Genomic DNA, 13,306 nt, shown 5'->3' with positions numbered 1-13,306 from the left:
AACATAAAACTTCTAGATGTACTCTAAACAAGACCTCACAACTGTGCTTAAGACATAGCTCGGGAAAAAAAAGCCTAGCATGCAACAGAACCTGAGTCTCCAAAGACACACTTGAAAAATAGAAAATATACATTTAAAAATATCTCAGGATCTTACCGGTTCTGAGAATAATATCATCCAGTGTTTTGTACTTAAATCCTTGTGATTTCTAAGGCTAGCCTCAAAAGCAAAGTGTTTGATCAGATTTCAACATTGACAAAAGATATAAATGGTCTTGAGAAATTACAGAATGAACTATTCTCTATAGTGGAAAGGCTAATGGACTAATCATGCTTTATTTGCCTTACTTCTGAATTTTCCCATATTATTAACTTAATTTTGCATAATATTAACTATATTTGAATCCAAATTGTTCTCATTATACTTTTTAAATTTTGATCTTATTTTTTCTTTTTTTGTTAGTGTTGATTTAAAAGACTATGGTTTAAATCTAGGGTCTTGTCCTTATAAGCAAATCCTCAGTCACTAAGCAATATCTCCAGTCCTCTCTTGAGTTGTAAACCACACATGCTCTAAGATTTTACCCTCATAACAAATACAGATTATACTTAAATAAATATGCTTCTCTTCAAAGATTTTCTCAGAGCGATATGGACATCTTTATTCCTTATACTGTAGATGAAAGGATTCAACATTGGGCCCACAATTGTATAAAAAATGGTAGATACTTTATCTTCATCCTCAGATGAACTAGAAGGCTTAAGATACATGAAGGCTGCAGCTCCAAAGAAAAGAGAAACAGCTATCACATGGGAGCCACAGGTACTGAAGGCTTTTGACCTACCTTCAGCAGAATGGATGCTGAGGATGTTGGAAAGGATCAAGGTGTAAGAAATAAAGATAGTCAGGGTGGGCATTATTACATTAAAACCTACAACAAGGTAAACCACCAGCTCATTGATGAAAGTGCTTGTGCAGGACAATTTTAGAAGAGCATTTATTTCACACATGTAGTGATTGATGATGTTACCATCACAGAATATCAGGCGTACCATACTGGCAGTATGAGCAGTGGCTTCCAAAAACCCCATCACATACACACCCACTGTCATCAAGAGGCAGACTCGATGGGACATGGTGACCTGATAAAGCAGGGGCTTACAGATGGCAGCATATCTGTCATAGGCCATTGCTGTTAAAATGTAGCATTCATCAATAACAAAGAAGCAGAAGAAAAAGAGCTGAGTCATGCACTCAGCATGAGAGATGACATTCTGCTTCACAAAACTCACCAGCATTTTGGGGATTATGACAGTGGAGTAGCAGATCTGTGAAGGAAAGGTTGAAGAGAAAGTAGTACATGGGGGTGTGCAGGTGAGGATTCAACACAATCAGAACAATCAAGCCCAGGTTCCCCACTACAGAGACCACATAGATTCCCAAGAAGAGGAAGAAGAGAGGCAGCTGGAGATCTGGCTGCTGTGTCAAGCCAAGCAGGATGAATTCTGTCACTGAAGAGTCATTTCCTAAAGCCATTCTTCCCCAGGTCGTATCTGTGAGAACAGTAAAAGTAATAACATTACAATAAAATCCAAGAGCTATCCAACCTGCCCTTTTAAAATGAAACTAAGATGGAGAAAAGAAAGGTAAAATCAAGCTCATTCTTTCCTGTGCCTGTTTTCTACATTCTATCAGAGCTAAGTTACAGAAATAACCACTAATAGATGGAAAGCAATTTCTTTAGGAATAATATTCAGGGTGCCAATGACCCACTACAAGTACAAGGATAAAATCAAAAGGGAAAACACAGGCACATTAGAGGCTCACTGACTCTGTCGGAAGTGGTTTGGGAGAAAAAAAAATAACCACATGTGTGCATTCAATACTTACCTTTTTGCACACAGACTTCACAAGTGACCCTGTGGCATTGATGAGGTGTAAGGTGTATAGTCCAGAAAAATAATGTTCTTTTCTACTGTTATTACATTTGGCATTCTGGTGACAAGAAAAATTAATTTTCGACTGGAGAGCCAGAGCCCTCATTCTTCCTGATTAAGAAAAGCCATGGGTTGTAGATCATGATCTTTGATGATGTTATTGCCCAGAACGTCTTTTCTAGATCAGAAGTTGGTAAATAGCATCTCTTAATGTCATAAGAAATGCCTGTTAATGACCCAAGAGAGTTTTATGAGTCTGTAACTATAGAGATCTAATTAAAATTGGAAAAGCTGTGTTTCCAAGATATTTTCTCCAGAGATCAGGCTTTGTTGCTATGGTTATTACAGACTTGTTCAATAGTGATGACCTTGAGTTACTGTCTGTAGCAAGTACTGTTTTGTTTTATTGTTTAAAAATTTTATGGATGTAAACAGGGTGTTTGATCAAGTTCATCCCTGATTTGACCTCAATTCCTCCTCTATCTTTCACTATCCCTTTACAACATTGTTTCTTTTTCCCTCTCTTTTCTTAAACTCATTGAATAATGTCAACACTTCCAGTAAGTATATGAGTTTAGGGCCATCAACATGAGTATAGGTAGCCCCTCAGGGATAATTTTCTTGATAAATACCCTGTACTGAGGTAAATCAAGATCAGACAAAGAATTTAAATAAGCTTATACCCCTAGTGTAATAGATGCAATAGAAATAATCATTCAACATCTCCCCACCAAAGTTGAGGGTGGAGGAGGCAGAATTAATGCTACCAGACTTTCAAAGAAGAGATAATGCCAATACTCCTTAAATTATTCCATATATAAAAAACAGAAGAGACAAATTCATTTCATGATACCACAGTCACCCTGATAAACAAACCACAAAAAGACTCAACAAAAAAATAAAAGAGAGAGAGAATTAGAGTCACAGGGAAAGAGAAAGTGAGGTTAGGGGCAGAAATGTGTGAGGGGTAGGAATGTGAGGAAAAGGAGGGATGCAATCTGGATGTAAAATTAATGGATAAATACAGCAACAAGAAAAAAAGAATGAAATAGAAGGAAAGAAGAGTAAGTCATGAAGGTTTTGGATCATTATGAAGTTCCAACACCTAGGAAATGAGAAAGAAATAAGGGTGTTAAGGTATCGTAGACTGAGTCAGCAGTTCAAGAACTTGTTTTCCAGGATGTCAGGAAGTGTTTGTAGACATCCTATCAAGAGAAACTTAGGCTAGGCTGAAAGAGTAAGGTCTAATCAAATCCAACCACCCTACTGAATCTTTGACTGGCTCATGTCAGAGAAACCTGAACTCCTGACAAAATTTGTTATAACAAGTGAAGCATCACCTACAAATGATTAACCAGCTGGGTTCTGAAAAGCTGCGTATCATGACATACAGCTGAGGAGACTCTCTAAGGCTGCCACAGTCAGCCCCCTTAAAACAAGTCAAGTTCTCCTCGTTTACCGTTTTTGTTAGTTATTACTTTTCATTAACAATCATTTTATACTTTTACTTAAATACTTTCATAAACATATTTTGATCAAATTCTTTCTTCTCCTAAATCTTACCAGTTCTTCCCTTAGGCCTTACCCACACAATTTTATATTCTTTCTCTCTCTTAAAACATAATATTTAAAGTGAACAAAAAACAGAGTTCACTTTGGTTGTCCAACTACATCTGAGCATGAAGATTTACTTTCCCAATAGAATTATTTTTTTTCTGCTCAAAACATATTTGGATATATAATTATGGATCTGTTTCTAAATCCACCATTCTATCCAAACAACCTGTTTTATAGCAAGAGATTTATTTAATTATCATTGCTTTATGCCAATTCTGAAAAATACTTATAATATTCCTCTGACCTTTAAAATTCCCTTAGAGCATGATATCAAGATATAAGAGGACTTATAAAATATTTATTATGGCAAATGCCTGTGAAAGATACAGTAAGAATACCACAGTAAGAAGACTTACAGTAAGTCTTTACCTGGTGGACTTTAAGGTAAACAAACTTTTGCCTACCTAAGCAAGACAGGACACACAAAGACTTACCAGCCACAGGCTAACATCAACTGAGTACATTCCTGGTGCTGTTCTTGACAAAGAGCTAAGCATTATTGCCTAAGGCCAATGGCCAAATGATAAACTAGACCCTAAAGTTGTTTATAATTAGTAGAATAGAATGTGCCATGTTTCATTAACTATTAATTGTAATGTTTTGGGTTGGTTTTGTATAGTAAGAACTACATACTATATTTCAAAGTATTTCATTCACTTTTATATGTTAATTTATACAACTTTTATAATATGAAAAGCCCTCTATTTATTACAGTACAGAGATGGATATGTAATGTGTATGTGCATGTATGTGCATATGTGCCTGTGTGCATATGCGTATGTGTTTCTGTGTAATCCTGTCACTGCTAGTTAGACAAGAAAACATGGAGTTGCATATGCTGTCTTTCATGATACAGATACTAGGATTACTGGGGTTCTTAGATGTAGGTGACAACATATGTTATACATCTTGTCATTTATTGACAACTAGGAAAATCAAAACAGTAAAACAGAAGGACAGGATTAGGCAGCTGTGGTTCTGCTGTAAGCTTTGCACAGCTCATCACAGATTTCCCCATGCTTATGCCTAGAGCAGCTGACAATGTTGACGGTAGTAAGGATGCTTCCAGAAATCACCTCAGTGTTTAGGAGATAAATCTGTTTTTGAACATTTGTTAATATGATAACTACTGACATGTTTTCCAAATGAGCAATAATATGACACACCCATGTATTACGGCCAGAGGAATATACATTCACTCATTTTAAAATTTATAAAAAAGAGACAGAAATACAGAAAAACAAAAACTGAGACAAGATTATCCAAAAAAGAGTTAAGACAATTCTCATGAAGATATGGCAGCTGGTGTAAATAATACATGCATGAAAAAAACAGTTCTCCATGTATGACATCACAGAAAAGTTAAGGTCCTTCAAAGTCTTTGTTTCTTCATCTAAATAATGAAGAAGTATCTGAGTAATGAATAAAGTCTCTGAGATTTCCTCAGGGCATTTATCAGTGCAATTGTCACATCATTGTTTCATAGGCTACATATTAGAATATTGTAAATGGGCACCTCATTAGTATTGAAAACAGAAAATGAGATCCCTGATGCATACTAGATTCATATTTTAAATATATAGATGATGCAAACTTGAAGAAAAGATAGATGCGAATGATGTGAGAGCCACAGGTACTAAAAGTGTTTACTGTTCTTCAGTAGATTTAATGTAGCCCGGTATATGTGATTGTATATCAATGCCCACTGAGTTTGTATACAAAGGATATGACTCGAACCTTTCTGTAATTCCTAGTCTTCACTCATATCTCCATTGTTCTGTTAAATATCTCGATTTTCCTACAATGATTAGCAAGTAAGAAAATTCCCCTAAGGAAGGAACCATACAGTTTTTTGGACACATATGCAAGGTTTTCAGATATCATACAGAAGAATTCATGAGATAAGAAGAGATTGTCAGTACCATAAGCTTTATGCATATGCATATAACATATGTATATGCATATGTTATACCCTAGTGTCTCTATACACTCTCCTCTATGCCATTCTAGCTACACACAGTATGAGTAAAGGATAATGCTCCGGCCTGCAAGGTGGTGAACTGGGACTGGAAAGAAAGAACGGGGGTCAAGGGGCACATAGAATGGACAGTAAGTCCAGAAGTCTAATCAAGCTGTTGAATTTTTACTGTTCCCATACTAGCTTATATACACATAGAAGCAAGTTATGGGGTAGGGCTGTGACTTAAGGTCTCTTTGTTTCTGGGGAGAGCAGGTGTTCTCAGGGGGAAGTGCAGGTGTTCTCAAGAACAAGATGTTGGCTGGGTGAAAAGTTCAGCAGAAGGAACAGAGCAGAACGGGTAGCTAGGTACCTGTCCATAAGATCTATAGTTCTTTGTTCTTAATTAAGCTAGTACTTTCCCACAGAAGCTACCTGTTCACAAGACCTATAGCTACTTGTTCTTAACTAGACTACCTATCCACAAGATCTATAGTTGTTTGTTCTCAACCTGGCTAGTACTTTCCCACAGAAGCCAAGACTTTATGCCAGTAAGCATGTATGGCTGACAAAGCAGTTAATGTTTAAGCAAACTCACTCCCAACAGGATAAAAGTGTGTTTCCAAAGATTATTAAAGATAGTAGTAAACGCATTCACAAAGAAATTGAAAAGTTCTCAAACTAGAACTTTAAAAATACACCTGAAAGCTCTAGGAAAAGAAGAAAAGGAGTAAACATACCCAAGAGGAATAGAAGGCAGGTAATAGTCAAACTCAGAGCTAAAATCAGTGAATTAGAAACAAAGAGAGCAATACAAAGAATCAATGAAACAAGACCTGGTTCTTTGAGAAAAATCAGCAAGATAGACAAACTCTTAGCCAAAATAACTAAAGGTCAGAGAGAGTCAGTATCCAAATTAACAAAATCAAAAATGAAAAGGGAGACATAACAACAGACACTGAGGATATTCAAGAATTTTTAAAATCCTGTACTCCACAAAAATACATACATACATACATACATACATACATACATACATACATACATACATAAAATGGATGATTTTCTAGATAGATACCATTATCAAATATCAAATTTATTCAAGATTAGGTAAACCCTCCATACAGTACAAAAACCCCTAAGAACATGTAAGCACTCATTAAAATTTCCCAACCAAAAGAAACTCAGGACCAGAAAGTTTTGGTGCAGAATTCTATCAGACATTCAAAGGAGAGCTAATAGCAATACTCTTCAAGCTCTTCCACTAAATAGAAACAGAAGGAACATTGCCAAACTCGTTCTATGAGGCCACAGTTATCCTGTTTACGCCTGATTCTAACCCTATCTGACCCTATTAAGTCCCTATCTGTCTCTTTCCCATATTTCTTTCTCAATAGATAGATAGATATACAGATATGATAGATGATAGATAGATAGATAGATAGATAGATAGATAGATAGATAGATGATAGATAGATAGATAGACAGATAGATAGATGGTAGATAGATATGATAGATGATAGATAGATAGATAATTTCTCTCTCTCTCTCTCTCTCTCTCTCTCTCTCTCTCTCCATCTATTGCTCCCTTCCTCCATATGTCCCACCTCCTATTTCCTGCCTCACCTCATTGATCATCAGCTTTTGATTAGCATTTGATGCTTATAAAAGAGTCTCTGTACATTTCCTAATGTTTTAATGAATCTAGTTTTTATACTAGTTTGAACTCTAAGGAAACCCTGTAACCCCTCTTACTTTCAGTTAACTTAAAAATCACTAGTCCTGGTTATCATGCAGGTGAAAAATCTGATATGTATTCCCTCCCTTTGCTTTGCTGTAAATATCTTGCTGATTTGTGGGTTATGATAATGATGGTTGCCCGAGTAACTTTTCGTAGACTTTTGTCAAAAGCACAGTCTTTTCAATTTGGCCTGGAGATTGTTAGAAGGTGACAAGCCAGAGGATACATTAGACATCTCAGCCTTCATACAGTATGTGAGTCCTTGGTCACCTTGCCTTTGGGTCAGATTATTTTTTCACACACACACTAGACACTCAGAGAGTGGCAGTAGGAGATTCATGTATGTGAAGCTTCATCATCTCCCCAGTCCAAAGGCTAAATACATTGACATTCTGCAACTAACATAGCTTCAAGATTTACAGAGGCATCATGACCCACAGATTAACAACTGCCAGGTTTGACATCTGGAGAGCACTGTCTACAAGGCTCCACTCACCAGCAATTTCCTAACATAAACCTGTGTTTAACCCTTGCAAAGCCAAACGGAACTTAAATTAGTGCTGAGTTAAAATCCTCATATTAGCCACCATCTTGCTTTGCTGATTCTGTGAATATGTAATTTTCATTCCAGTATCTCATCCTTGATTTCCTGGCCACTTTTTCAATAGCCAATGTATATGAACTTCGATCCTGTGAACAAAAATGAATTTTCAGAAAAAAAAAAGTAGTCATCAGTAGTAGTAAATTTGTTCACTTTATGATTGCTTTTCCTGAATTTTTTTTTAAGGTAGCTGGTGCTGGGCCAAGACTTTGAGGGTTTGATATCAGCTCATTTATTTTTGCCATTTTAAAAAACATTTTATCAGCTGTAGAAGTTATCTGGCAGAATTTTTGTAGTCCTTCTATGTATACTATAATATTATCTGCAAATAGTGATAATTTGACTTCAAGTGAGGATGCATCAATTCCACTTTGGAGGGAGAAAAAAGAAGACAGCTAAGGGAGGGAGGGAACTGAATGAGAGAGTGGCGGGGGAAGGGTATAGGAAAAGGGGAACATGATCAGGTATTGGGGGAACAGGAGTGAAGCCATGAGGGCCAGCAGAATGAATGGAAATATGTAACCTCAGAAGGTGGCAGGTGGGGGAACCCTCTAGAATGTACAAGAGACTCAGGAGGTAAGAGAATTTCAGGACCCAAAGGAAGGAACCTTAGATGAAATGCCCAACAGTGAGAAGAGGGAACATGTACAATCCACCTCCAATAAAAGACAGTACAACAAGTGGATGGATGGGGTTGCCATCCCACAGTCAAAAACTCTGACCTAGAATTGTTCCTGTCTAAAAGAACTTCAGGGACAAAAATGGAGAAAAGACTGAGGGAAAGGAGGTCCAGTGACCAACCTAACTTGAGATCCATCTCAAGGGGAGGCTCCAAGGCCTGACACTATTACAGATCCTATGGTATGCTTATAGGCAGGACTCTAGCATGGCTGTCCTCCTAGAAACCCAACAAGCAATTTCAATCTGTGACTGAGACAGACAGATATTTATACCCAACCAATGGACTAAATTTGTGGACCCCTATGGTTGAATTAGGGAAAGACTGGAAGTTGAGGGAAAGCGTGACCCTGTAGGAAGAACAGCAGTCTCAACTAATGTGGACTCCTGAGATCTCTAAGACACTGTGCCACCAACAAGGCAGCATACACTAGCTGGTCTGCGCTCACCACCCCCTAACACACATACAGCAGAGGACTGTCTTGTCTGTCTTCAGTCAGAGAAGACACACCTAACCATTGAGAGACTTGAGGCCCCAGGGAATAGGGAGGCCTGGCAGGATATAGGGGAGGTGTGGGGGAGTGAGGACATCCTCTTGGAGATGGGAGGAGGAGGACTGTTATAAAGAACTGATAATGACTGGACTGTAAAAGAAAGATTAAAGATAATATATTTTTATTGGTTCTTTGTGAATTTGACATTATGCACCCCAATATCACTCATCTCCCCTTCTCCCTGTGCACTCTCTACATTCTTGTAATGCAGCACTCCTCCCACTGAGAAAAAAATCTCATTGTGGGAGCTGAAGTGTGTCACAGTGTGTCCTACAGTATACATTTTTGTCCATACCCCTTTGCTTGCAAATGATCACTGCAGTAAGTCATTGGTCTGGTACCAGTCTTTGGCTTCTGCTACACTATCAATACTGGAACATCTCTGGGACTCTTCTTGGATACCTTCTTGTTGCTTTGTGGAATGGAGAGCTTACAATTTTCTATGTGTAGGACTGGCCCCTTCATGTACTCCAGCAGCACTCCTACAGTTAGGTCATCGATGGGGTAGATATTGGGGTGGCCCAATGTTTCCTGGACTGGAAGAGGTATCTCAGCTGGTCAGCCCTCAAGATCTCCTGCACCCACATCACAGGGGAGAGCTCTCTTGCCCTGGCCCTGCTGGCCCATCCAGTATCACAGCCAGCAAGAAGAAGATCCAGCACTCCTCCCCTATGCCCTCCAGATTTGATTTTAGTTATGTATATTAGCAGCCAATCTTTCTGCAGGCAAAGTCCCAACTGTATACACCTTGTTCACACATGTATATACATTCTTTGGGCAGCCTTCTCTCATGTTCATCTGTTTCCCAGAACCATGCCTTGTAATTGCCAAGACTGTTCCTGCCTCTGAAAGTCTACTCTTCTCTCACTTAAATGTCCTGTGGACAACCATGCTTTCAGTCAGTTCACGTGACACCCCTCAGAAAGATTCCTTCGACCAGATAATTCAGGATGATAAGACCATTATTTAGTCTCAGTACAAATGCTGAGAATTTGTACTAATTTGTATTAATTATTAATTTGTATTAATTTGTTCAAGATCTTTGTGTGCTAATTTTACCAATCTCACAAACATAAAAGTTGATTTTTTTCACCTTACTACTTTGTAGCTTTCTGCATTCAGAAGGATCTTCAGATGTTTTCAAAGCTATATTTTTAATTTTTTACCAAAACTTAGGTATCTCTATGGCTAAAATAGGATGGACTCAGATTTTAAATTTGATACCTCGTTAAACTTGGTCACTGGGTGGAACTTGAGAAACGGAATGAAAGCAAAATTGTAAAACAGAAAGTACTAAGTGCTAATAAATTTGAAAGAAGAGAAAATATAGGGAATTATACTAACTGTATAATTTAAGAAAAGAGAAACTTTCTTTACCGATAAACAATAAATTTCTTCCTAAAGAAGATAAACCACTTGTTTGTCTTTACAAACATTCCCTCTTCAAGTCCATGAAGAGAAAAGCTAATATAGATTTGCTTTATCCTGAATGCCTTAAATTGTTTCATTTTCAGTCTTGAGAGCACTGGAATTACAATAGACTCATCAACTCTTCATTACCAGCATGCTTTAAGAATATAAAGAACTGAAACATTCTCCATCATGCCTTGTTCATATTTAACTCCCTAAAACTGAAAGCTCATAGCAAATCTGCTGCTGACTGCCTCTGGCATTGCTGAGACTGATAAAAACTATGCCACAGCTATGTGCAAGGACCCTCTTACCCTTAAATGGAATGGCCCAGACCCAGTTCTCATATGGGACGGAGGATTGATATGCCTGTTCAATACCACAGAAGGTACAGCTAAATGGCTGCCAAAATGATTAATGATGTAAATAGATACCCCCACAAAGCCAGGCCCAACTATAAATAAGATGAATAACAATTGACATCCAGGAAAGAGAAATCTCCCTGAGAATTCCCTTCTTTTTCCTTTCCAGGTAAAAATGAATCACTAATGCTGTCTGCTGGTAGAAGTTCTAATCCTGATGCTGGTCTCTGGACTTATACTATTAACACCTTCAATGGGCTATTGACAAGAACATCAAACAGCTAGAGACTTACATCACTAGTCTGATGAAATCCCTCGTCTGAAATGATCTCCAAAAATTGCAATGGACTTTATTGGACTTGATTTACTCTTTTACAATAGAAAAGACTTTGTACAGCCCTTGACTGTGTACAGCCCTTAAAGAAGAACATTGCTTTTACATAGACAAGACAGGGATGGTTAAAGAGAGCATGAAAAAGGTCAGAGAAGTCCCTGAGAAAAGACAGAGAGAGAAAGAGAAAGATAAGAGCTGGAGCAAGTATTGGTTTTCAACCTCTCCATGGTTGTCAACCCTACTTCCTTCCATTTTAAGACCATTATTTGGGTTACTTCTGCTTATTTCTTTTGGCCCCTGGGCCTTAAATAGGCTTACTAATTTTGTGAAACAACAGATAGATGATTTGATAGCAAAACCTATTTAGATACATTATCATAAGTTAGCTATGGAGGACCACGGAACTCAAGACGGGGTTGTTACCCTAACCAGGGTGTCCCCAAAACCCATCTCCACTCAACCTAAAAGAGGGGACTTCCGTCCCTAGACCAAGCAGAGAGGGGCCACCCAGAACCCCCTCTGACTGGCGATCTGAATTCTTGCTTAGGCTGCAAGGCTAAGCACTACAAGGGAATATAAATAAAAGTTAAAAATATCTCTCTGGGTTCCCAGAGGGACAAGCCTGACTGCATAGGAGTTGATGTCAAAAGTATCCCCTCTCTAGGAAAAAGACATCAGGATGGGGATGGTCTTCATGCCTCACTGGACAAGGACAGGAGGACCAGAGCCATTACAAGGTCCCCTTCAAATACTGGAGGTCAGGCCTCTATCCCTGCCTTCGAAAGATTAGAATCCCCATGGCCCTTCTTTACTTAGAGTGGGGAGGAGATGTCAGGGGCAGCCCTGCTTATACACTAAGGCCTAAAATCAGCAATAGACCTGACATACATGCATGCAAACACAAAGTCTTGAGTCTCTGTGGAAATACACTAAAACAGATTGCTATAAGCTATTGTAAACAGGCAGCTTTTGTGGAAATTTACCAGCCTGAGTAGTCATAGTCCTTGTAAATAGGTAGCCTCAGTGAATGGTACCAACTTAGATAAGTACAAGTAAATCATAGGCAGAGTAACAGTGACCTGTCCCTTGAACCTTCACCCAGCTGATACCCTGTTCTGAAAGATATCTGTACTCCCCCCTAACCACCTATGCGCTGGTGTCATCCCCTTCCCCACGTCCTGCTTTTTTGTGTTTATAACCCCTGTGCGAATAAGTAAAAATTACGATTTGATTTAAAAATTAAAAAAAAAATAATATAAAGAAAAGACCAGAGTAAAAGGGGCACTTCCCATCTATATCTTACCATTTGGAGAAAGAGGAACCTTTAAAATAAATTTTCCTAAAAAACTTTCTGGTGGATTATTAACTGAATTATTGAGTTACTTTCTCCAAGACTTCTGAAATCAATATTTCAGTGATAGAGCAACATAAAACTTCCAGATATATTCTAATTAAAGCTCTCACAATTGTGTTTAAGACACAGCTCAGTGGAATAGCACTTGACTAGCATACAACAGAGCCTGAATATAATTCCCTAAACACAGGGGCAAAAATATAAAATAAAAATTTACATTTTCAAAATCTTAGGACCTTACAATTTCTGAGTATAATAACATCCAGAGTTTTATACTTCAATCCTCTTGATTTCTAAGGCTAGAATGTACCATACTGGTAGATGGCAGCAAAGAAAAAAAAATAAAATGAGTTCTGATTTCAATACTGAAAAAAGATATATATGCTTTTGTGAAATTACAGAATGAACTATTTTCGGTACTGTTTCAGTATGAAGGATTAACCACCCTTTATTTTCTATACTTCTGAAATTTTCTATACAATTAACTTTGCATAATATTAGCTGCATTTGAATACACATTTTGCATTTGAAAATATTTTTTTAATTTTGATATAGTGGTTTTCATTTTTTTTCCTATTGCTACTTTAAAAGGCTATGGGTTAAATCCAGGGCCTTGTGCATGTAAGCAAATGCTCAGTGAATATGTTATCTCACCAGTCCTCTCCCTACTTTGAAACCACTCATGTCCTAAGATTTTAGTCTCATAACAAATAAAAATTCTACTTAAGTAAAAGTGCACCGATTCAAAGTTTTCCTAAGGG

At 37.7% G+C, this 13,306-nt stretch overlaps 1 pseudogene; it reads right to left on the bottom strand.

The window, feature by feature from the left end:
• Positions 1 to 608: 608 nt before the first annotated feature.
• Positions 609 to 1,539, bottom strand: LOC114611210 (annotated as a pseudogene).
• Positions 1,540 to 13,306: the final 11,767 nt, after the last annotated feature.

Source organism: Grammomys surdaster, unplaced genomic scaffold (genome assembly GCF_004785775.1).
Source record: "Grammomys surdaster isolate TR1022 unplaced genomic scaffold, NIH_TR_1.0 126086, whole genome shotgun sequence".
NCBI lineage: Eukaryota > Metazoa > Chordata > Mammalia > Rodentia > Muridae > Grammomys > Grammomys surdaster.
This window is presented reverse-complemented; position numbering and strand designations above follow the sequence as displayed.